Raw genomic sequence first — 26,659 nt, forward strand, 5'->3', positions numbered from 1 at the left:
GACCCATCATCCCCGCTGCTTGGCGTCGCCGGATATTTATCTGATACATGGTTTGGCTCACCCTTCCATCCAGGCTACGATGGCACTGGTGGTGGCCAAGTTTATGTGGCACGGGTTGCACAAGCAGGTCGGCAATTGGGCCAGGGCCTGTATTCCCTGTCAGACGTCCAAGGTTCAGCGTCATGTCAAGGCGCACTTGCAGGATTTTTCGGTGTAAAATTACCATTACAATATATTTTTTATAATGACATATCTTCTGACCGAGGTGCGCAGTTCACCTCCGTGTTGTGGTCTGCCATGATCCGGCTGCTAGGTGCTCAGCTGCATCACAGTACGGCCTACCACCCGTAATCCAACGGTTTGGTGGAGCATTTCCACCGCCACCTGAAGTCCTCGTTGAAGGCACGGCTCATAGTCCCGGACTGGTTGGACGAGTTGCACTGGATCCTGTTGGGGATCCACACTGTCCCGAAGGAGGACCTGGCTACTTCCTATGCTGAGCTGGTGTACGGCGTCCCGCTTACAGCTTCAAGGGATTTCAACCCGGCAGCGCATGGGCAGCAATAGCCGCCCTCAACCATGCTGGTGCGTCTCTGGGAGAAGGTGGGCATGCTCTCTTCTGTTCCGACGTCTCGCCATGGACTTAATCCCTCACGTCCCATCAGCCCTCAAGGACTGCCACTGGACGACACTGCAACTGCCTAATGAGGGTCCTTTACGGGTGTTGCAGCACGGCACCTCGACTTTTGTGCTCGACATGGGCGGCAGGCATGAGACTGTGTCAGTGGTCCGTCTTAAGCCGGCTCACTTGGACATTGATCAGCCTGTGCGGGCGGCACAGCCTCGCTGTAGGGGGCGCCCACTGTCCCGACCGCACCCGCCCTCATCTTTGTTGGTTGCGACCCCGAGCATAGGAACTGTGTAAACAATATCTGGCCGCCTTCCTCGTATACCGGCTCTTTTTCGTTCCTCCGGTTCTGGGGGTGGGGGAGGGGAGGGGTGGGGGGTCATGTGGCGACATCTGGTAGTCAAGCCACTTATTGCTAGAACCCTCATCGGGAGCTGTGACTATCATGAGACAGGAGTTAATTAGAAAGTCGACAGTCTTCTGGTGTACACAAAATTGCTGGAGGAACTCAGCGGGTGCAGCAGCATCTATGGAGCGAAGGAAATAGGCGACGTTTCGGGCCGAAACCCTTCTGGTGTGCTTGATTGCAATGGCAGGAACTTTGCTCAAGCTCTTACCAAACTCGTGCGTGTGTGTATGTCAAATCTGTATTACTTATTGAAACATTGTTTTGTTCACAATGTTTGGTCTCAACACTGAATTAGTAATGTGAAGATAAATGTAAATATGATTATCAACAGCTGGTCAAATAATTGCTTAAAAATATTAAGATAGAAATTATATTACACAGCGACCAGAATTACAAGTTTACCTACAGATCATTTCATAAAAAGAGAAAGATCTGCAACAGCTTTAAAAAATCAGCATATTGAAAGATAACTCACACCTAATGAAGTAATTCTTAAATATATTCACTATTGTAGTGTAGGAAACATGACAAGCAATTGTCTTTAAGCAATGATCGGATAACGAATTTCAGCGATGCCAATTGAGAGATAAATGTTGTTCAGGACACCAGTGAGAACTCCAAGTTTTATTTTAAAACAATTACACGTGATTTTTTACAGTTCCCTCAGAGGTCAAAATAGGATTCAGTTTAATGTCTAAAGCATGATGATTAAACCAAAGAATGCCACAATCCATCTGATCTAGTACAGATTATTCCATCGCTCAGTTGTTGGTTTCCTGGAATGTTTATTTTTCACATGCTATTTAACTGAATTGCACAATATTGCATAAAATTGATTGAAAGCTGATATACTTTATAATCATATCCTCCTGTTTCCAATTGTCTGGTTAACCTACCGTGGTGGAGTATGAACCTCTTTCCACCACGTAACTTTGATAAATTATTTTGTTCAAAATATAGGTGCACTGATTAGTGAGTTTGCAGACAACATAAACATTGGTTGAGTTGTGGATAGTGAGGAAAGTTGACTAAGGATACAGCAGGATATAGATCAAATGAAAATTGGGGCAAAGAAAGATGGACTTTAAAAAGTAGATATGCAGATCCTTTTTTCCAGGGTAGAAAGATCAAATACTAGAGGGCATAGATTTAAGAGAAGGGAAACTTTTAAAGTAGGTTCTTGAAACGTGTTGACAGGGAAGTTGGAAGAAGCAAATACCACAGCAATGTTTATGTGGCATTGAGTCCAACATGTGAATATGCAGGGAATAGAGAGATACAGACCATGTGCAGTCAGATTGGATTAGTTAGATTGGAATCATGGTTGATGCAGACATGGTGGGTTTATGGAACTGTTTCTGTGCTGTACTGTTCTATGTTCTCCTACTTTTACAATCATCTTCTTTCCTTCACATATGCAATCTTGTTCCCAACCTAATTGCAATATACTTTTTGTAATGACATGATATCATGGAGGAAAGCCTTTATCTGAATGTAATCATTACAAGCATCTCCTACCATCCATATAAACCAAGGAGTAGTGTTCAAAAGAATATCTGGACGTTGGGGCTTGCGCCAAATTGGTACAGCACCCATGTTGCAGAATTCTATTAATGCGCATTCAGATCTGATCTCAGATTTGAGAGCTAAACATGTTGTGTTTTTCTATTATTCCTATATTTCGGTTTACTGAATCTTTTGCACTTAGCATTCCTGGACTGCAATTGGAATGAAATATGATAAAAGGTTGTGTGCAGCTCATCGTGCATAGTAGTCATTTATTAACACCAAAATAACATCAGTAATAATTTATCTATTAGATTAAACCGGAACTGAACATTCTGCTCATCCACTCCCACATTATCAGAGTTTCTAAACTAATCTGCCCTTGTCAAATAATCTGCTTTTCAGTGGCACAACACTGTAACTGAAATATGTCAAGATTCAATACATTGTTCTTCAGTCACAGCTGTGCTCACTGTAGCATATTTATTTGTTTTTCACTCAATAAATTGAACTCCTGGCTGAGGATCTTGCCACTTCAACAGTTTAGATATATTCAGAAAACAATTTTACATGCAGGTTTGGTAACAATAAACAACAAAACAGAAAAGTTTGGAAATAAACTTCTTCCAGATTTCAATATTCTATTTTTCCAAAATGGAAATTTTGTACTGAAGCTCAAAACTGGACGTTCCAGAAATTCTTGAATTCAAACATTAAATTTCAGCTAGGGAGATTTATTTGAATCCCTGCATTGCCGTGGAGAGGCCGCGGGGAACACAGTCTTTGGTAGTGGAGAAGGCGGCCCGGTAGTGGGATGGTATACAAAATGCGAGACCTCTGAAAGTGGAGTCGCAGGAATCGGTTCCTTCATAGGAAGGAGATGTTGACGGTTGCGTCTGTAAATGGCCCGATTTGCGCTAACCAGGTAGGAGCGCGGTTCTTTAGCAGGGCTGTGGATGTGACCCAGACGACCATAGCCCTTGTAGGTCTGGAGGCGAACAACCTGTCCACTGGAGAGTGGTTTACTGGACGTCTAAAAAACGTTTTTGTGCATCGCGCTTGAATTGTAGTTGTTTCTGGACTGCAGGCGGAGAACGGACCTGTGGCTGCAGAAGCTGCTGGGGTACAGGCAGGGCAGCACAGGTTTAACGAGACATCAGTCGTTGGGCTGGGGAACCCAGTATGGGCTCCCTGGCAATGTTCCTTAAATTCAGCAGGTCCAGGTAGACGTCAGATTTAGCCAGGTAAGAACGCTCCTTTAGTTGTTTTGCAATTTGGACAGCCCGTTCGGCGAGTCAGTTGGACTGTGGAAATTCAGGGCTGCTGGTGATATGTCAGAAGTCCCATCGTTATGCAAAGTTTTTGAAAAGCTGGCTGGCGAACTGAATGGCGTGCACGGAGAAATGGCATGCAGGGGAGCTGTGCACGGAGAAATGGCGTTGCAACTTCTGGATAACTGCTTCAGATGTGATGGTTTGGAGTAGATTAATGTCAAACCAGCCCGAATAAGAGTCGACAAGAACCCGATAGTGTTTCCCATGCCATTCGAATATGTCGGTGGCTACCATGGACCACGGTAGAGGAGGAACCGGGTGCGGCAGTAGAGGGTGTTTTTGCTGGTGCAGCGTCAGGTGGCGCAGACTTCAGTTTTGTCACATATGTACTTGGTCATACCAGGCCAGTAAAACATGGTCTGTGCCCGCTGTAAGGTTGCCTCCACACCGGGGTGGCCCCTGTAGACGGCGTTGAAGTACTTGTCCTGGAGGACGGCTGGGACAACTGCCTTGTGGCCCTTGACTATAATCCCATCCTGTAACACCAGTTTGTCGCAAACCAGGAAGTATGGGCGATGGCGAGCGGGGTGCTGTGTTGTTTATCCGGCCAGCCACGCCGGATGACTGCGGCCAGCAGTTGTAAAGTGTCAACAGCAGCCGTGTGCTCTGCCAGGCTGCTTCAGTATCAGTTAGTGTGCGAGAGGCATATGAAACAGGCTTACAGTTGCCATCGGTAGTAGTCTGCAGGCAAGTCCGTAGTGGGACGCATCACATATGAGTGTTACTGGTAACTCCAAAGCAAAATAAGCGAGAGTAGGTGTGCTTGCCAGCTGCAACTTGAGGATATCAAAAGCTCTTTGGTGCTGCGGATACCAGGACCATGCAGTGTCTGTGTCAGTTGCCGCAGGGGGGCAGATATGTCGCTGAGGTTGGGAATAAATTTCCCCAGGTAGTTGACTATTCCAAAGAACCTTTGTAGGCTCGTAACATCAGTAGGAACTGGCATCTCATTGATAGCAGCAGTTTTTGATGGGTCGGGTCTGGTCTGAGACCAGCACTTGTGAAAACAAGTCTTACGTAGGTAACTTCCAGGACTCGAAACTTGCACTTCAGGGTATTGAGTTTGAGCTGAATGTCTTTGGCACAGTCCAACACTTTCTTTTGATTGGCGTCATGCTCAGCCAAGTTGCACCCGTAGATGAGAATGTCATCAACGATGATGGCGCATGGATACCCCGCAAACAGTTGTTCCATCGTGTGCTGGAAAACCTCGCTGGCAGAGTTATTGCCAGAACCAGGGGCCACAGTTCTAGAACCAGGGGCCACAGTTTAAGAATAAGGAGTAAGCCATTTAGAACGGAGACGAGTAAACACTTTTTCTCACAGAGAGTGGTGAGTCTCTGGAATTCTCTGCCTCAGAGGGAGGTGGAGGCTGGTTCTGGATGCTTTCAAGAGAGAGCTAGATAGGGCTCTTAAAAATAGTGGAGTCAGGGGATATGGGGAGAAGGCGGGAATGGGTTACTAATTGGGGATGATCAGCTATGATCACATTGAATGGCGGTGCTGACTCAAAGGGCCGAATGGCCTACTCCTGCACGTATTGTCTATTATTTATTGAAGGGCATTCACAGGAATTTGTAATGGCCGAAGGGGGTACCGAACGTAGTAAGGTTGGACGAGTCTAGATCCAACGGAATCTGCCAAAACAAGCTTTTGGCATCCAGAACGGTGAACACTGATGCATTGCCTATTTGAGCAGCAACTTCTTCTACCATTCACATAGGGTAGTGGGGGCGTTTGATAGCTGAGTTGAGATCCCTGGGGTTGATGCAGATACGGATCTCCTTGGTTTTCTTTGTTGCAACCACCATGGTGGAACCCAGTCAAATGGGTCAGTAACTTCAGCAATGATACCCAGGGACACAATCTGCTTGAGTTTGTGTACTCTGTCACGCATGGCATAGGGAACACGATGTGGTGCTCGGACCACAGGAGTGACTTTGGGATCAACGTCGATGTTGTACTTGAGGGGCAGCTTGCCAAGCTCATCGTTAAACAGTTCTTTATATTGAGAGAGTATTTGCTGAGTGGAGCCCTCAGTGAGAAAGAGCTGATGGACAGCATAGAAAAAGTAGACTAGGCCTAGATTGTAGCATGCATTGATAACAAGCAGAGTTTCAGAATCACCCTAGACGATATAAAATTTCAGGGTATGAAACTGCAAGTCTATGATGCAGTTTAAATCAGTTTGTCCAAGCTGGTGCAGAACATCACCCCCAAAGGCCCGCAGTGTGGCCGTGGCCTTTTCAACGTTCTGCATTACGTATTTTTTTATACTCAGATAACGAGATGATATTGCATTTCGTGCCGGTGTCAATTTTTACAATCACAGGCTTGTTATTCACAATCATGGTCACCTCAGGGTCAAGTTGCTCGTTAGAGTAAGGAAGGAGAGAGTGGATGGCTGAACTGTTATCTTCACTTTCAGAGAGCTGAGCGGAGGGTGGCACTTCAAGCTCTCGGCTTTCGTTATCAGTTAACACTTTTTCTCACAGAGAGTGGTGAGTCTGTGGAATTCTCTGCCTCAGAGGGAGGTGCAGGCCAGTTCTCTGGATGCTTTCAAGAGAGAGCTAGATAGGGCTCCTAAAAATAGCGGAGTCAGGGGATATGGGGAGAAGGCAGGAACAGGTTACTGATTGGGGATGATCAGCTATGATCACATTGAATGGCGGTGCTGGCTCAAAGGGTCAAATGCCCTACTCCTGCACGTATTGTCTATTGTCTATTGAAGGGCATTCTCAGGAATTTGTAACGGCCGAAGGGGGTACCGAACGTAGTACGGTTGGACGAGTCTAAATCCAACGGAATCTGCCAAAACGAGCTTTTGGCATCCAGAACGATGAACACTGATGCGTTGCCTATTTGAGCAGCAACTTCTTCTACCATTCGCATAGGGTAGTGGGGGCGTTTGATAGCTGTGTTGAGATCCCTGGGGTTGATGCAGATACGGATCTCCTCATTTTTCTTTGTTGCAACCACCATGGTGGAAACCCAGTCAAATGGGTCAGTAACTTCAGCAATGATACCCAGGGACACAATCGGCTTAAGTTCATTGTGTACTCTGTCACGCATGGCATAGGGAACACGATGTGGTGCTCGGACCACAGGAGTGACTTTGGGATCAACGTCGATGTTGTACTTGAGGGGCAGCTTGCCAAGCTCATCGTTAAACATGTTCTTTATATTGAGAGAGTATTTGCTGAGTGGAGCCCTCAGTGAAAAAGAGCTGATGGACAGCATGGCCAAAGTAGACTATACCTAGATCGTGGCATGCATTGATAACAAGCAGAGTTTCAGAATCACCCTAGACGATATAAAACTTCAGGGTATGAGACTGCAATTCTATGATGCAGTTTAAATCAGTTTGTCCAAGCGGGTGTAGAACATCACCCCCATAGGCCCGCAGTGTGGCCGAGGCCTTTTCAACATGTTCAGCATTACGTTTTTTTTTTAACTCAGATAACGAGATGATATTGCATTTCGTGCTGGTGTCAATTTTTACGATCACAGGTTTGTTATTCACAATCATGGTCACCTCAGGGTCAAGTTGCTCGCTAGAGGAAGGGAGGAGAGAGTGGATGGCTGAACTGTTATCTTCACTTTCAGAGAGCTGAGCGGAGGGTGGCACTTCAAGCTCTCGGCTTTCGGTATCAGCAAACGCATGTTGTAATAGGTGCAAACTCGGCCTTGAGACGGATTGAGTCGCACGGGAAATGCAGCATTTTGCAAAGTGGTTGAATTTCTTGCAGAAATTGCAAATTTTACAAATAAGCAATCGGGCCCCCTTAGCGGTGCCTGCGGAGGGCTCAATGGCTCCGACCACGGGTTAACAATGAGGAAGATGACTGAACTTTATTGCTTTCCCTCTGTGGGAAACGTTGATGTGGTGATGTTTATGTTAAACTCTATCGTGTATTGTGTTCGTTTTTATTTGTATGGCTGCATGGTAACTCAAATCTCACAGTACCAATTGGTGCATGTGACAATAAATGTAACTTAAACTTGAGATGGGATATTAAACTCAGTTTTTTCAGATGAAAGCAAAAAACAAAATCCTTGGGATTATTTTAAAGAGTCCTTTGGCGTGACCAGTGATTTATTGACCATTTTCAATGTTGCCAAGAAATTATTTGCTTCGATTCTCTTCCTTGGGGCCACCAAAACAATATCCATGGTGCATTTCTGGACTTCCTGATATAATGTACAGGTAATATAGTCCAGAGATAAATATTTTTCTTCTCTCTTGCCCAGTCTGATTGCCAGCTCAATGTTTGGCATATAGGGCTAATTTTAAACGGAAAACATAGGCGGCCAGACGGCACGAATACACGCGCAGCCACCATTACAACAGTTGGAAGACACGCCTGGGACCAACTGCTGGAGCGCGAGCACCGGAAAGCGCGGGAAAACGCGAAGCTGTCATTTGGGGAACAGGCGCGGAGATTGCGATCTGCCTCCAACGGTCGGAGTGCGAGCTGCCGGATAGCGCCAAAGCTGTCACGGGAGAACTGAAGATGGACAAAAAGAAACTGAAGTAACTCAGCGGGTCAGACAGCATCTCTGAAGAAAATGATTTAGTTACGTTTCGGCTCCATTCCCTTTTCAGAGAGAGAGAGCCAGGTGGAAAAGAAATGAACCGTTTCTTTGATCGATTTTGCATATCTTTCATTAATATATCCCATCTACATCTCCCATTTCCTTTCCCCGTGACTCTTAGTCTGAATAAGGGTCTTGAACCGAAACGTCAACCAACCTATCAATACCTTTTCTCCAGAGATGCTGCCTGACCCGCTGAGGTACTCCAGCTTTTTGTGTCTTTCTTCAGTTTAAACCAGCATCCTCCCGACACGTTGGGAGAACTGCTGCGCAAAGAACATAGCTCCCTCCGCTCTATGATCATTGGGCTGGAGTGCAAAGCGGGGAATGGAATAGCTCCGAGCACAGCCTCACCCGGCACGCCATCCTCCTGCAGCCGCCCCAAAATAGCGGGAAATGGGACGCGGTAGGAGGCTCCGCTCTATAATCTTTGGTAGGAGGAGCTGATTGCTGGCCAGCGAGAGTATGGCCGCTCAGAGCACGTTTATTATTTTTTACCTCGGAACGTTGTACGAGAGATTTATCGAGCAATACCTTGACCCACAGCCATCGATGGAGGAATTGGAACAGGTGGCCAATCGTATGATCAGGATCGGAGTGTCATGCGAGAGTGAAGCCAGGTGATGGTAAGTTGTAATTACAAGGAAACTGGATGTGAAGCCACCAATAAGCGAGTTTGGTATTCCCACTGCGCATGTGCAAGTCATAGGTCACTAGCTCTAAACAGTATCAGCAACGGTGGTGCTGCATTGTGTGGAGGCTTCCATTTCTTCGGGATCGGCTCTCCGTCGCTGCGGGTGCTGTTGAGTTTCTGTTGGACCCGACCCTCCCCTGTTTCCTGTCCCTATCCGGGGTGGCCCGTGGCTGGTGACCCCGGACGTAGCCGGCGCTGCCTGCCACTGGCTCCAGCTTGGCTCTGCCTGTCCTGCCGGGTTAGCTGGCAGCCCACCACCTCCACCCCCCACCCCTCAGTCTGACACTGAGATCCTGCTGAAGGTGGGCAGTCGTCGGCCTTGCTCGAAGACGGTCGACCGGAGACACTGTTGCTGAAGTGGTCCTGGTCGGAGAGAGAGTGCGGATGGGCAGCTCGATCAGGCCATGGGCGAACTGGCACTTGTCGCCGTAGCGGCCCATCAGGGAGCGGGTTCTTCTGGATTTGGAGTTGGAGTTGGAGCAGGGTTGGGCTGGAGTTGGTGCTGGCTGTGGGCCTGTGGGTTCTCCGCGCTGGCTGAGGGCCTGGGGCTGCTAGTGTCATCGGACGGGGCTGTCGATTGGCCCGGCGGGAGAGGCGGAGGTGAGCTGGGGGGGGGGGGGGAATACTGGGGACGTTACAGTGGCGGTTCGGCAGCGCTTGCGATGCCAGTGATTCGGGTTCAATCCTGGCGGCGGATCTAATGCACGCAGCTGCCGAGAATGTCTCCGCCAGTCCAGTCTCCCCCATCTCCCACTTGCATCTGCCCCGACAAATACAAACTTGAAAAAAGACAAAAAATCGGACCCAAACTATACTCACTGAATCTACAGCGCTTCGTTCGATTTTTATTTATAGCGTTTGACCTTTGACAAAGACCATGATTCCTTGCGTTTTTCGGAAGACCGAACTCGCTTATAGCGTTCGGATGGCAATGAGAATTGATATAATAATTGTGCTATGGAATCATAGAGTGAGGCCAGGTGAAGATATTGGGGGTCAATTTGGGTTTGATGTAGGGGCTGTGTTCAGTGTTGGGGGAGAGGGATGAGGGGGGGATTGAGGGGGTGTTGGGGTTTGCGTGGGAGTTTGGGGAGGAGGGGGTCGTGGTATGATGGTAAGTTGTCGGTACAAGGAAACTGGATGTGAAGCCACCAGTAACATTAGGATGACGTGAGAATTGCTTTGATCATTGTGCTATGGAATCATAGAGTGGTCAGAGCATAGCACCCTAACAAACACTTTGGGACATTGTCTGCTTCCAGTAAAACAATATTCAGTCTATTGCCTCAATCTTTGCAGTAGACTGGAAAATTATTTTCCCTAAATGCAGATACAGTTTACTTTGACGATCTTTAATAGGTCTGATTCAACCCCATTGCCAGCAAGGAGTTCTAGAATTCATTGTCACTTGGTCCCTCCATTGACGAACTGTGCACTGCAAGGGCCAGGATGCGAGCGAGTAAGATCACCTCTGAACAGTCTTGGCAAAGGTGGTGCTGCATTATGTGCAGGCTTGCGTTTCGTCAGTAGTCAGGATCGGGGCCGGCTCTCCGTCGCTGCGGGTGCTGTTTAATTGCTGTTGGGCCATCCCCGTCCCCTCCCCGGTGCCCCGTCACTGTCCGGGGTGGCCTTTGGCTTGGGGGGGGGGGTGGCCCCAGGGGGGGTGGCCCCAGACTTGCAGCCGCTGGCTTCAGCTCGGCTCTGCCTGTCTCGCTGGGTTGGCCGGCAGCCCTCCACATCCACCCCTCTCCCTTCAGTCCGACACTGAGATCCTGCTCGAAGACGGGCGACTCGGAGCCGCTGCTGCTGGAGTCGTCATGGTCGGACAGAGAGTCTGCGGATGGACTCCTGCCGGCCATGGGCAGGCCGGGTGCCCGCTGGAGCTACTGGTGCTGTTGGTCATGGTGTTGATGGTGCTGGCGGCAGCAGCAACCTCCTCCCCCACCCTTGCCCAGCCCCAATCCCAGAGTCCGGGCTAGTTCCATCTCCAGGTCGGGGCAGAAGGCCGCCCGCAATGTGGCACAGTCTAGCGTCGGGCCGGAGGAGCCTGAGCCCAGGCTGGCGCTCTGGCGCTGGCGAGGCCGGGTCCCTCGCTTGTCCTCAGGGTTGTGGATAAAGTGGCAGCGGGTACCATAGGGGCAGAAGCCGGTGGTGTGCAAGGTACGGATTGTACTTGGGGTAGCGGCTGAGGCCGTGGGTGAACTAGCACTGGAGTTGGAGTGGGGTTGGGCTGGGGTTGGCGCTGGCTGTGGGTCTGGGGTCGCTAGTGTTGTCGGTTCGGGCTGTCGGTTCATTCGATTTTTATTTATAGCGTTCAGCCTTTGACAAATCCCATAATTTCTTGCGTTTTTCGGAATACCGAACTCGCTTATTGTACCCACCTCTACTACTTCCTTTGCAGCTCATTCCATATTTGCACCATCTCCTCTGGACTCTTCTTAGGCACTCTCTCAGACTCGAGGATGACATTCATCTACTGAAGTTCTGTGGGTTATGAGGGGGCTGATGAGGAGAATATGAAACTCGTGTCTGCCATAGGTGTGGTAGAAGAACCTTGGCAGGGCGAGCAGGAGAGTAGTTTAGGAGACTCTACTTTCACTGTTTATACTAGGCTTCCTTGTGCTGCCAATGCATGCACTTGATGTTATCAATGCCAGCACAAATGTATCTTCCACATTACGTCAGGGATTGGGGAGGTTACAATTTTTTTAAACGAAACATTTGGAATGCTATAAGGTCATAAGGAACAGGAGTAGAATTAGGCGATTCGGCCCACAAGTCTACGCCACCATTCAATCGTGGCTGATCTATCTCTCCCTCCTAACCCCATTCTCCTGCCTTCTCCCCATAACCTCTGAAATCTGTACTAATCAAGAATAGTAAGATTAAACGAGAACTTACCAGTTTGAAGTTTGATCTTTATTTTATGAGGAGGAACGTTGAGGGGCTACGTGAAGAACCCCGCCTACGGCGCATGCGTGTCATTCTTCAAAGCAGCGGTGTGAGGTCACAGATAGAAAATAATGACCTAAGATAGTAAGATTATTAAAGAGATACCAGTTTAAGATATGACCATATAAGGGTGGGAGCGGAGGGCACGTAGTCCCTCAACGTTCCTCCTCATAAAATAAAGATCAAACTTCAAACTGGTAAGTTCTCGTTTAATCTTACTATTTTACTTCGGAGTCACGTGAGTGACTTCGTGAAGACTTCAAAGCTCTGTGACCTCATGCCGTGGAACGAGTCCAATTTTCACAACTGCCTTGGTAGTTTGGGAGAAATTGTTACTGGTATTTAAAAAAAAAAACACAATGATACCAACATTTTTAAGCAAAAATTGTAAATAATATTGATTAAATCAATTTATAAACCTTATAAGCTTCAGGTGTAAATTAAATAGAACTCAAAATTTTTCCCCGAAAACGTTTCTTCTTTCCTAACTGGTTTGTTGTAATATGTGCGAAACGTTTTCTCTGATGACCATCCTGCAGTTCTGAGGATATTGTCCATCGGTACCTCCAGGCGATTAGCTGCTGATGTAGATGCAGCCCTGGTGGAGTGAGATTTGAATACATTAGTGTCCACTGCTGCCTGAACTAAGCAATATCTCAGCCACCGTGAAATGGTCTGAGTCGAGACTTTATGGTATGGCTTCTTATGGCTAATTAAAAGAGCCTTTTCATTGCCTCTGATAGCCTTCGTTCTGTCCATATATAACATGATGTGTTTTACTACACAGAGACGTTCATCCTGTGGATAGGCTATGAACTCTATCACCTGACCCGCTGATCCTGGTCTATTGTGCTTAATAAGGCCCTGGATCACGAAAATCAGCCTTCCTGTCGCCTCCGTCAAGTTATCCAATCTTAACTTCTGTAATGACTGGACCCTTTGCGCTGTGACCAGCGCCATAAGCATAACCATTTTCATAGTTAGATAGTTTAGCGGTAATGCCGTAGCCGGTGACCAATTCCGTAACATTTTTTAGGACTACGCTCACATCCCAGATTTGGCTATATCTAGCCCTTGGTGGGTTAGTGTTAAAGATGCCTCGTAGCAGTTTTATTACTAGAGGATGTGAGCCGACACCCTGTCTTTCTGTGCCTTCCCATAAATAACTGGACAAGGCACTCCTAGCACTATTGACCGTGCTGTAACTGAGTCCTTCAAAGTGCAGGCTTGTGAGGAATTCTAGGACAGCTGGAATATCCACCTTTCTGTGGTCTAGATTGTTGTCCAGGCAGTATTTAGTCCATTTCTTGACATGACATAAATATTGTTTTTGAGTGGAAAGTCTCTGTGCTGCTGTGATCATGTCCACAGTGCTATCAGATAAACCCATATGCCGAAATGGTTCCTTCAGAGTCTACAACCCAATAAATTTAGATAATTATGGCAAGGATGGCTGTCCCCAGTCACCGGATGCACCAGCAACTGAGGACTATGTTTTAAAGTAATATATGGTGTAAGCACCAAATCCTGCAGCCCCGAGAACCATGGTTGGGTAGGCCAATCAGGTACTATGAGAATCCCAGATGCCGAGTCTAGCTGAATTTTCTGTAGTACCCGATTGATGAGGCAGAAAGGAGGAAATGCATAAATGAACCATTTCCCCCAGTGCAAAGAGAATGCATCTGTAGCTTCTGCCTCAGGATCTGGTTCCCATGATATATACCTAGGTAACTGATGATTTAACCTGGATGCAAAAAAGATCAATATCCGGCCTTCCGTACTTTGCTGTGATATCAGCAAATATCTTTCTGTCTAACATCCATTCCGTATTTTCATTAAATTTTCGTGACCTGGCGTCTGCCACTGAATTAAGTATCCCTGGTAGATACGTAGCCGATAACCAAATATTCCTTTGGATACACCATTCCCAAATATGGTTTGCCAATTCAGCACAGGATATTGATATATTTCCACCCATATGATTTATATATGCCACCACCGTGGTATTGTCTATCTGCAATCTAACATGCTGGTTAATCATTCCCGAGCAATAAGATTTTAAAGCATAAAAAGCACTCAACATTTCTAAGTAATTTATACCCTTTGTGGTAAGTAGGTTAGTTTCCTGTATATTCCATCTCCCTCCAGAGCTCGAGATGGTATCCGTTGCTCCCCAACCCAGTGCACTGGCATCTGTTTGTAATACCACAGATGGGTTTGGAATAACTATTGGGTTGGAGCTATATATAACATTTTGTTCCCACCATTGTAGTTCTTTTATAGCTCTAATTGTTAGCTCCATAGGCCTATCAAAATGGCCTCTATTAATTTTTAGTGCTCCAAACAGATAGATGACGGCCCCACATGCTGCAGCCACTCGTACTGTTTTCCGAGCTCTGCAGATGCGATCGCTGCCGGCTGCTCTATGCCCTGCAGCTGGTCATCATCACTGCTATACAAGTAAGTATTTACCGGCGATTTTTCGGGCTCACTTTCCCAGCGGTTCGTTTTGCGGTTCGCCTTCCCGCCCGGTCTAGAATTAGTTTTTCCCGGCGCGGGGTTTGAATCTGGCACAGCTGGCTCAACGCAAACTGCCTGTGCCGTCGGCTGCTGCTGCGGGTCCCCGGCACCTTTACCGCCGACATCCTGCAGCTTCTTCACAGCCTTTCTGCGTCCTCTATCCATTCCTAAAAAAACGGTGAAAATGCAGAATCACTTACCTGCCGTCGACCGGCTTGTTAACTCTCCCGTTCAAGGGGACGTTCTCCCCAGGTCCGACACGTTCAATGCGTGTATGCGATATGACACGCATGCGCCGTAGGCGGGGTTCTTCACGAAGTCACTCACGTGACTCCGAAGTAAAATCTACCTATCTCTGTCCTAAAAATATCCATTGAGTTGGCCTTTACAGCCTTTTGGCAAAGAATTCCACAGATTCACCATCCTCTGACTAAAGAAATTTCTCCTCATCGCCTTCCTAAAAGAAAGTCCTTTAATTCTGAGGTTATGACCTCTGGACCTAGATTCAAGATTCAATTTAATTGTCACATGTACCAATTAAGGTACAGTGAAATTTGTGCTACTATTTGGTCATACTAAGTAAAATACAAAACTACACACACCACATAAAATAAAGTTTAACATAAACATCCATTTGAGTGGAATCAAAATTCCTCACTGTGATGGAATGCAATAAAGTTCAATCATCTTCCTCCTTTGTTCACCCGTGGTCGGGGCCTTTGAACAGGGCCATTGCTGACGGGTCTGCTGTTCAAGCCCTCTCGTCGGGATGATCAAAACTCCAGCGTCGGGACGGATTGGAACACTCCGCGGCATGGAGCTCCAGAGTCGGCCGCTTTTTACCGGAGAGCACTGCTTCACGGTGTTAAAGTCCACAGGCCCCGCGGTCAGAGCTCCAACACTGGCGATTCTCGGCAAAAGATCCCAGGCTCCGCGATTGGAAGTCCATGCCTCGCCCGAGGCTTGAAGCTCTGGGCTGGTCTCCAGGAAAGGCCACACCACTCCACATTGTAGGCCGCAAAGGGGAGGTAGCGATGGGACACGGAGAAAAATCAGATCTCCATCGAGGTAAGTGACTGAAAAAGGTTTCCCCCCGTACCCCGCACATAAAACATACCAAGAGACATTGAACCAAACCTTCAAGACATACTTAAAATAATAAAAACAGAGAAGGACAAGACCGACTGCTGGCGAGGCGGCCTTTATGGGCGCCACACCGGTGGTGTTCCCACAAGTGGAAACATCCTCTCCACGTCCACTTCATCGAAGCCTTTCACTATTCTGTATGTTTCAATGAGGCCCCCCCCCTCATTCTTCTAAAGTCCAGCGAGTACAGGCCCAGTGCCGACAAACGCTCATTATAGGTTAACTTACTTATTCATAGAAACATAGAAATTAGATGCAGGAGTAGGCCATTCAGCCCTTCGAGCCTGCACCGCCATTCAATATGATCATGGCTGGGATCATTCTTGTAAGCCTCTGGACCCTCTGCAAAGGCATTACATTATTCCTCAGATATGGTGCCCAAAATTGCTCACAATATTCCAAATGCGGCCTTACCAGCATCTTATACAGCCTCAACATCCCTGTTTTTGTATATAAGCCCTGTTGAGTCCTTTTCAATCACTTACCTCGACGGAGATCTGATTTTTCTCCATATCGCATCTCCGTCCCCCTTTGCGACCTACATCGTGGAGTGGTGTGGCCTTTCCTAGAGACAGGCCTCTTTCCTGGAGTCCGATCGCAGTCGTCACAGATTTCATAAGGAATTGTGTGGAGGACTATGTTCCAACAAAAACCTTCCATGTTTTTCCTAACCAGAAGCCTTGGATGAACCAAGAGATCCGAAGACCAGATCCCGGGCATTCAGGTCTGGTGATGCAGAGGTCTATAAGAACTCCAGATACGACCTTGACAAGGCCTTCAAAAAGGCCAAAAGTGACCTGCTCTAAGCTGGAAGATGGGGCGGATGTTCGGCAACTGTGGCACGGCTTGAATGCCATCACCTCCTACTTCGCGAAATCAGGAGACAGCTCAAACGACAGCAAAGCATCACTCGCTGACGAGCTCAGTGCGATCTACGCACGTTTTGATAGGGAGAACACTGATGTGTCTTCCCAAGCCCCCATACGCCCTGATGATATTACAGTCACGGAGGCCGATGTCAGAAGATCCTTCAGGGGGTGAACCTTCGGAAAGCGCCTGGGCCTGATGGTATACCCGGTTGAGTTCTCAAAACCTGTGCCGACCAACTGGCTGGAGCTTTCGCGGACATTTTCAACCTCTCACTACTGAGGTCTGAGATTCCCTCCTACTTTAAAAGGGCGTTAATGATACTGGTGCCCAAGAAGAGTAATGCCCCTGTCCCACGTAGGAAACCTGAATGGAAACCTCTGGAGACTTTGCGCCCCACCCAAGGTTTCCGTGCAGTTCCCGGAGGTTGTAGGTGGTTGCCAGAGGTTGCAGGTAGGGAGACTGACAAAAATCTCCGGGAACCGCATGGAAACCTTGGGTGGATGCAAAGTCTCCAGAGGTTTCCATTCAGGTTTCCTAAGTGGGACAGGGGCATAAGGTGACGTGCCTCAATGACCACCGACCAGTGGCACTAATGTCAGTGGTGATTAAGTGCTTTGAGAGGTTGGTTATGGGACATATCAACTCCTACCTCGACAAGAACCCCAATCCACTACAGTTCGCCTACCATCACACCAGGTCAACGGAGGATGCGATCTCACTGGCTCTCCACTCCGCACTGGACCACTTGGACAATAAAAACTCTTACGTCCGGCTGTTGTTTATAGACTCGGCGTTCAATTCCATCATCCCCTCCAAGCTGGTTACGCGAGGAGGAGTAGTGATTCAGAGCTCTCATCCAGACACAAGAACTAGTGTGTTAAAACATCTTTTGGAATTCGGAGGAGGCACAGCGATACATTTAAACATCTTTGTGTATCGCTTTGACGTTGCAGAGACTTGTTTTAAAGTTTTCTGCTTGTTTTGGGACTGCGGGCAGTCTTATCAACTGACTACATAGCTCCCACTGTGGTGGCTGGCAACCTGCCAGGAAACATTTTACGCACCAAAAACCTTTACACCTGCCTCCAGAACAACCCCCCTTACTGGCTGGTCTGTGCTGACCGGGTCGGTCTGGCTTTCATGTGATGTGGGAGGATCTTGCGGCCTTCAAGCTTTGAGCTGACAAAGCCTCCTTTCTCTCAGAGGGAGAAGTTTTTCAACATCAAAGACTGCAGGCGTCCCTTTCGGTGCTGGAGAAGCAGAGAGAAACAGCTGGGATTGTCTGTGAAGGTCAGCAGCTCCCTGGGGATCGCAGGAGAACCGAGATTGCCGGGCGAAGAGGTGGTGACGCAGCAGTTTTGTGGGGGAGCTTCCATTATCAATGTCCGAGGCAACATCACTCACTGCCTCCCTCGGACTGTTTCATATTTGTGTTTGGACACTGGCTTCGTGCCATTTGTGACTCGGTCTCTGTATTTTTACTGTATTTTGTCAGTTATGCTTTTGAGTTTGTTTAATTGTAGTGCCTGAGACCATGCTGGGGAGGCGGGGTCTTCCAGGAGCTATGCTCAGGTGGCTACTTCAGCTGCTTCGGCTACTTCTCTTGGGGCCCAGTTCCCCATGAAGAACCAGCCTTTTGAGCATGGGGTAAGATGCTACTGCCCCCCCCCCCCCCCCCCCCCCACCAGATCAACCTGGAGGACTGCTCGGCTGCCGTGGCCGTGGCAGCCAAGCCCGCAGTACCACAAAATGGCATTATCGTAAAGGGCCACAAAGCTGTAGTTCCTGCCTCTCTACACAGCAAGTATTTTGATGCTGTCCATGTGGAACACCCAGGTGCCGAAGCAACTGTCCTGTGAGCAAAAAACATGTTTGATGGCCTGGTATGACCAATTACATTCATGAGAAAGTGGAATCCTGTGCAGTGTGCAACAGTTTTGCACCACATCAACAAAAGCAACCACTTCTCTCACACCCGGTTCCTGCCCTCCCGTGGTCCACAGTGGCAACTGACATATTTGAGTGGTGTGGCAAACAATACCTGGTTCTTGTTGACTCGTATTCTGGTTGGTTTGACATTATCTTCTTAGTAGCCCCACTTCTCATGGGGTAGTTCAGAAGCTGGCATGCCATTTCTCTGACCATGGAGCTCCATGTCGACTACTATCTGATAATGGCAGTCAATTTACCAGCCAGCACTTCAAAGACTTTGCTACGCGCTGGGGTTTTCGTCACATCACCAGAAGCCCTGAGTACCCTCAGTCGAATGGACTAGCTGAACGTGCCGTCAGGAGTGCCAAACAATGAATGGAACGGTCCCACAGAGCACAATCAGATGTGTACCTGGACTTGCTTAACCTGCGCAACATCTCGCACGACCCAATATTGGGTTCACCCGCTCAGCGTCTGATGTCAAGGCGGACCCGAACCACATTGCCTGTGGTGAAACTGGCAACGGTTCCGCATGTGTTCCCACCATCAAAAGTCCAGTCCAGTCTACAACAAAAGCGCGACATTCAGAAAGGATGGAATGATAAGACGAGCAGACCACTTCCTCCACTAGCCGAGGGACAGGAGGTGCGTCTGCAAACCGACAAAGTTCACGACCACCTCGGTGTGATTTCTGCAACTGCCTCCGAGCCACGTTCATACTTGGTCAATGCCGATTGCGGCACCTACAGATGTAATAGGCAACATACCCTGCCTGTGAATGAGCCAGCACCACCTCCGTACTATCCTGACTGCACAAGTGTACTTCCACGGCCCGACTGCTGCAGCACAACAACCTGTTTCTGATCTGGTTACTTTGCCTATGGCCACGCCGCCTCCACCTGTGCCAAAATCTCCTGTTTCGTCACCAGGAATGCCATTTTAATCTCCAACACCTACTTCACCACCGATCATGTCCCCAGTGACGGGAGGAGATTCAGGACTGTACCGGTCGTGCGGGTCATGTTTGTAAGACCAACGTAAACTACCCGGGCTATGTTTGAACTTCCTCCAGTTTATTGACACATACTATATGTGCTCTGTATAATCAGTAGTTTTACATTTGCATTTAATTCTTTAAGAGGGAGGATGTAGATTAGTGTGTTAGTACTATATGTCACCACACAGATTATGCATGCTGCACATTCCTTATGTCATACTGCTGATCTGCCCACAGACTTGATAGTGAGTTCTCTCTCTCTAGTTAGACTAGCTGAATGCATGGCGATGAATGCACCTAGCGTTTCCTGTGCAGAGTTGCTAATAAAAGTCTATGGATTCTATCACTATGTATGAGTCTGATCATTTCAACAGCAATCAAGCATGTTTGAATAACAATCTTGAAGGAACAGCCAATTTGATTTGAAATCCTGTGAGTATTTACAGAACATTGTGATAAGGATATATTCATTATTGATGGATCAGCCAGCAGGTAAGTATGAAGAAGAATCGCCACAGGAGGGAGATGTAGAACCAGAATCGAGAAGATATGAAAGGAGAGTTACCAAGCTCACTGAAAAAGGACAAGCAGGTTACCTGGAAAAATGCCAGTAGGACAGAGACAAGCTGTGGAAGCAGATTATCAAGTCGATTGAATACCAGAGGGAACTAATGGAATCAGAAGAGAATGCGAGGAAAGTACAAGCCAATCTGGGACAATCACTTGACCTCTGCCTTGAGGTTGGAGAAAAACAAAACTTAATACTGAGTCTATCTCTCTGCAAGAATCGTATAACTATCTGGGGAAGAACGTGAAAAGCAAATTCAGTGGTATCGAGAGAGAAGAAATGTTTTCCTCGGTTTTATGGAAGAGGCGGAGAAGTGGTCGTCAGAAATCATGGCACGAACATTACGCTCTACCAAGGAAGAAGCAATGCAACAAGGTGCTAAAATGGAAGAAAATATAGCATTTCAAATGTCCCAACACGAAGATCAAGACATAAATCTGGTTCTGTAGCCAGTTCAACCACAAGGGTCTAGAATAGAATAGAATAGAATAGCCTTTTATTGTCATCCAGACCGAAGTCTGAACGAAATTTAAGCAGTCATACATATAATACAATACAATAAAAACAACAATAAACACATATTAACATCCACCACAGTGAGTCCACCCAACATCTCCTCACTGTGATGGAGGCAAAAGTCTTAGGGCTGCAGTCTCTTCCCTCCTCTTCTCCTTCTGCGCTGAGGCGATACCCCCCGGGCGATGTTAAAACCTGTCCTCGCGGCTCAAACACCGCGGCCCGGGGTAGTCGAAGCTGCCGCTCACCAGACCTGCTGACGCAGCCGCTGGCCCGCGGCCGAACCCCCGGTCTCAGGCCACCGCCACCAGAACTGCCGTCCCAGCCCCCGGAGCATCGTTCCAGCCCCGAGCCGGATCGCCCTCACGTGAGTACTGCCACCGTCTCAGCCTCGCGCCAGGCCGCCGCTCCTCCCTCGGGCCAGGCCGCCCCGACCGGGCGCCGCTCCTCCCTCAGGCTGGGCCGCCCCGACCGGGCACCGCTCCTCCCTCAGGCTGGGCCGCCCCGACCGGGCACCGCTCCTCCCTCAGGCTGGGCCGCCCCGACTGGGCGCCGCTCCTCCCTCAGGCTGGGAACGCCGTACCTCCCCGAGCTCGGCTACTCCGACGGGAGCACCGTTCCTTCCTCGGGCCGGCCGTCACAGCCCCTCACGAAAGCCCTGTTCCAGCCCCGAGCCGGGCCGTCCTCACGGGCCTAAGTCTCTGCTCATATGGAAGCTGAAGCAATTATGGTTGCTCTTTTGCTACAAGCTGCCACCTTGGTGAAAACGCCTAAGATTGAAGCACAGGAAGAATAGTTGAGAGAAGCTGAGGCACGTGCGGAACAGACGAAAAGAGAACCTGAGGTACGTGCGAAACAGATGAAGAGAGAGGGTGAGGAACAAAGAAAGCAGTTAAGTAGAGAGAAGGATCAGTTGGAACTGGATACGAAGTTTGAAGAAGCCAGGACGAAGATTGAGATACTGGAAGGTCAAGGTTCAACGTGTGGCTCGAAAGTATCTTGGAAGAAAAGTTCCTTAATATGAAAAGGAGCGGCCATGCTGGAAACAGCAGCTAAATCAAATTTACAGCCAGAGAATATCTGGTCTCGTGACTCAGAACTAGCACTGACTAGGTGGATGAGCCACAGAACTTCATCTCAGCAACTCGGCACTCTTCTCAGAGGCCTAATGTACGGGATCAAATGAGCCAAGATTGGCACAGGTCTGTTGATCATCCATCTGTGCCCAACCAGGGATTTCACCCAGTTCTGTGAATTGGTGAGGAATCAAACAAGAATCAGCAAGCTCCTAGCTCAACAGAATCTTTGTTCCACCTTACCTCCAATGAAAGTTCCTAAGTATTTATCCTTGTGATCCTTTGCAATATGAAACTTTCATAATAGCGTTTGAGGAAGGAGTGGAAATCAAAATATTAATCAAAGAGATCGCTTACGATTTCAGGAGCAATACACAAGCGGATATTCAAACCAGCTTGTGAAAAGTTGTCTACATTTGCCTGCAGATGAGGGCTAGCGAATGGCAAGAGAATTGCTGAAAGAACATTTTGGTAATGAACAGAGGATTGCTAATGCATACATGAACAAGGCTTTTGCTTGGTCAGTTATCAAGCCAGAAGATGTGGCATTGCATGAATTTGCGATATTTCTTAGATTGTTGTAGCTCGATGAAAAATCTCAACCACATAGAAGAAATGAATGTTGGTAGTAATATGAAGACTATCATTTTAAAACTGCCTTATAGCCTTCGAGAAAAATGGATGGATAAAGCAGGTCTGCTACAGGAAGTTGAGAATCGAGAAGCCATGCTTTCTGATCTGGTGAATTTGATGGAAAGGGAAGTACGGTTAATGTCAAATCTACGTCATGCGAGTATTCAAGATCCTAAACCAATTACAACTGTTAAAGGTTCTACTTTTACAAGAAGGAAAGGAAGATCCGGACCTAAAGAAAGCAGTGTTGCTATGCTGTAATACCTGTAGATACAACAGGTGGAATGAAAGGAGATGCATCCACTATTAAGCCAAAAGGATTATGTTTGTCATGTGATGAAGTTGGTCACACCATAAGGTAGTGTCGAAAATTCAAGGAGAAGGGATATAAAGCCAAGATGGACCTTAAAGGAGAAGGGAATCTGCTTTGTATGTTTGAAGAAAGGACACATGGCTGGAGACTGCAAGTCGTATAACTTGTAATAAGTACAACCAAGATCATCCTGAATTACTTCGCACTGGACAGAAGAATGCGGAAAAGAAGCCGCAGCAATTAGAACAGAAGGAGAAGCCAGTTAAGAATGACACTGACACCTCACCTCAGATAAATGCGCATATTGGGGCCGGGGTAGAAACCTATATTTTCTCCATCTTACCAGTACAGGTAAGAAGCAGCAAGGGGAATACAGTGTTGCAAACATGTGCATTTTTGGATCATGGAAGTTCGGCTACTTTTTGCACAGAAAGCTTGATGAGAAGGCTGGACATTACAGGAGAAAAGACTGAGATTCTCTTGCGTACCATAAATGAAGAGAAATGCTGCGATAGTCATCACATCACAAGTATGAAAATATCTAGTCTGGATAAAGACAATTTTATACAACTATCTGATGTGTTTACACATGAGACAATGCCTGTTTCTCATCTAAATATACCCAAGCAAGACCTTGAACAATGGCCTTACTTGAAGGATGTCAAGATACCTAAAATAAATTCTGGTACCTACTTATCGGAACAAATGCTACGAAGGCATTGGAACCTAAAGAGTTTGTCAGTGTCAAGGGGACGGACCATTTGCTGTGAGAACCCTACTTGGATGAGTTGCCTATGGCTCCTTGAGAAGGAACAACAAAGGCAGGAATAAGAATAACTATCCTGCTGCTGCTGTCAAACAAATATCTACTGTAAAATTAGAAGAGCTATTGATCAAGCAATACAATCACAACTTCAATGAAAAAACCCCAGCATGGGATCAGAAGAAATGTCCAGAGAGGAGGTAAAGTTCTTGGATATTATGAATCAATCGGTAAAGATGACAGAAGGACATTATTGTCTAGACTTACCTTTCAAACAAGAAAGTATTAATCTGCCAAATAATCGTTGCATTGCAGAACAGCGCACCCAGAATCTGAAACGCAAGTTTGGCAAGAATACAAAATTTCATGATGAATATACATCTTTACTAAAAGAAATGATTGAGAATGATTATTGTCATTGCAAAATGCAATTATCTCTTTCGGTCAAAGACAAAGATACAAAGAAGAGATATCGAGGTTGGAAGCTGGCGTTCATGGTGTCAAAAGAAGCAGTCATTTGTACAAGCTTGATCCGGTATTGGAAGAAGGACTTCTGAGAGTAGGCGGTCACCTGCATAGACTAGCAATGCCTGAAGAGGCTAAGCATCCTATTTATTCTCTCGAAGGACTTTCATATTTCAACATTACTATTACGACATATCCATGAACAGATCGGACATGGAGGAAGAAATCACATGCTGTCGTAACTTCGTAAGAAATATTGGATTATCAAAGCTAACTCTGCTGCAAGAAAGGTAATAAAAAATTATCCTGTGTGCAGACGACGGCGTGGAAAGGTTGGAGAACAGAAAGAGGCAGACTTACCTCTGGAGAGGATTTTTCCTGATAAACCTCCATTCACAGATGTAGGAGTAGATTACTTTGGTCCTATAGAAGTCAAGAGAGGACGAAGTCTTGTGAAAATATATGGTGTAATCTTCACTTGCATGGCAAGCAGAGCAGTGCATCTTGAAGTTGTATCTACACTGCTTTGTCTGAATGTGAATATAGAGTGCATATTACTTTTGTTTTTGATGTCGGTTAAGTTTTTATAGCTCTTTTTTGTTTTAATGTTTGTTGGTAATTGCTTCGTTATATACGTAGAACAATTAGGTATGTAGGAGCCATTATGTTTAAGTCAGTATATTAGAGCCATGTCTAATATTTTTAGTTATTATCTGTCTGTACTTTTGTAGGTGGGATTGATGCATAGAGGGGTGTGTCTACTTTGGAGGAGACTAGCGCAAACTCATAGATTTGAGTTTTAGTTTGTCTCGAGGCTAACAGTTTTTAACCACAATCTCACGCTCATACCAGACACGAGACGCCACATTCTTATAAAATGACATTCTTATATGATTTATATGCCACAAATTGGACAGGTATTGTGAACGGAAAGTTATGAGTTATTTCTTTGTCGTGTATTACTTCAATAAAGACCATTTAATCAAGAAGCAACGTCGTTTTTGCTATGATAAGAGTTTGGTGTGTGCGTAAATGAGTAGCTTCATCACATTCCAGAGGTAACGGATATCGAAGTTGGACTTTGAGAAGGTATAGAAACTGCCATTACACTTCGATCATAATAGTCTTAGTAAAGAAGAGTTGTGATGTCATGGAAGAAGTTATTTTTACAAATGGAAACTACAAAAAAATTGATTTTATTTAATTACGTCATTTTGTTTCGGCAAAATCATTCAATGAAAATAACGGAAATATTAATTCCAAAGGTTACCTGGTTCCAATATGGTGTCTAAGTCCATAAGCACAAACATCAAAGATTTATTTTTGTATTGTGTGGAATAATCGAAATACCCCTTTAATGGATACAGATGGTGTGATTCTTTCTTTGAAATGGATCATAATATTGACATTTCTTTCATATACTCCCAGCGGTATGATTCATGGTGTTGTTATATTGATAAACTCAAGTCGACATTTACTAAAGCTACTGATATTTTAACCTCGGCTGAACAGTAACCACTTTTCAACTAACAAGGAAGTGATATCGTAAGGGATATTGGATTATTTTCTAATTATTTCTCTGCCCTTTGTTTTTGCAATCAATCACATGGAAATAGTATCAGCATTTTTTTCATTTTCCAAAATTTTATGCATTATGAAATGGTTCTTGCTAAATGAGGGTGATGAATATATTTAAAAATTGGAGGAGAGACAAAGTCAATATAGATTTATTGAAGGCTAAACATATTTGACCAAACTACAGGACCTTTTTGAGGATTGGTAGAGCAGATAAAGGAGAACCCATGGATTTGGTGAACTGTATTTCAGGCCTTTAATAAAAACTACCCCGTACGAGGTTAGTGTTGTGACAGCATCTCCTCCCTCATGTGCCGCTCTGATCCCCATCACCGTCAGACAGTTGAAGAGAAGCCAATCCTCAGCACCACGAACAGCGCATGGTTTCCAGAAAACACCATCACTCTGCTCAGAGCTCCATATTGATCTAAGGCCACAGGGGGGGGGGGGGGGGGGGGAGAGAGAGAGAGAGAGAGAGAGAAAGAGGGGGAGAGAGAGGGAGGGAGGGGGGAGAGGGAGAGGGGGAGAGATGGGGGAGAGATGGGGGGAGGGGAGGGGAGGGGGAGGGGGAGGGGGAGGGGGAGGGGGAGGGGGAGGGGGGGAGGAGAGAGAAAAAAAACGGCACCTCCCTACTAGATGTGTTCCCCTTTTTCGGGTTTGGAGGAAGACTGAGTTGGACAAGTCCAAGATCACCAATACCTCCTTTTGAGGCAAGAGTGAACTGCAGAGACAAGACTGAGATTGCTGTGCATCCATTTTTGAGGCTACGATTGAGCTGCCGGGTCAAGCCCTAGATAGCCGCTGCCTCCTTTGAGGCCAAGACTGAGCCATCAGGGCAATCCTGAGACCGTTATGTCTCTTCTTCGAGGTCAAGACTGAGCTACCAGGACAAGCCTACGAGGGGATTGAATGCAACATCTCCAAGTTTGCGGATGACACAAAGCTGTGAGGAGGATGCAAGGAGACTGCAAGGTGAATTGAATAGGTTGGGTGAGTGGACAAATGCATGGCAGATGCAGTATAATGTGGATAAATGTGAGGTTTTCCACTTTGATGGCAAAAACAGGAAAGTAGACTATTATCTGAATGGTGGCCGATTAGGAAAAGGGGAGATGCAACGAGACCTGGGTGTCATGGTACACCAGTCATTGAAAGTAGGCATGCAG

General features: G+C 46.8%; 1 long non-coding RNA gene across 1 annotated transcript; it reads left to right on the plus strand.

Moving 5' to 3' along the window:
- The first annotated feature begins 578 nt into the window (after window positions 1-578).
- Window positions 579-20,478, plus strand: LOC116976283. Its single transcript, XR_004412916.1, has 3 exons — window positions 579-589; window positions 15,971-15,980; window positions 20,146-20,478. It is a non-coding gene; the product is annotated as an uncharacterized LOC116976283 (long non-coding RNA).
- The last annotated feature ends 6,181 nt before the right edge of the window (window positions 20,479-26,659 follow it).

This window comes from Amblyraja radiata, chromosome 8, assembly GCF_010909765.2.
Source record: "Amblyraja radiata isolate CabotCenter1 chromosome 8, sAmbRad1.1.pri, whole genome shotgun sequence".
Lineage (NCBI taxonomy): Eukaryota > Metazoa > Chordata > Chondrichthyes > Rajiformes > Rajidae > Amblyraja > Amblyraja radiata.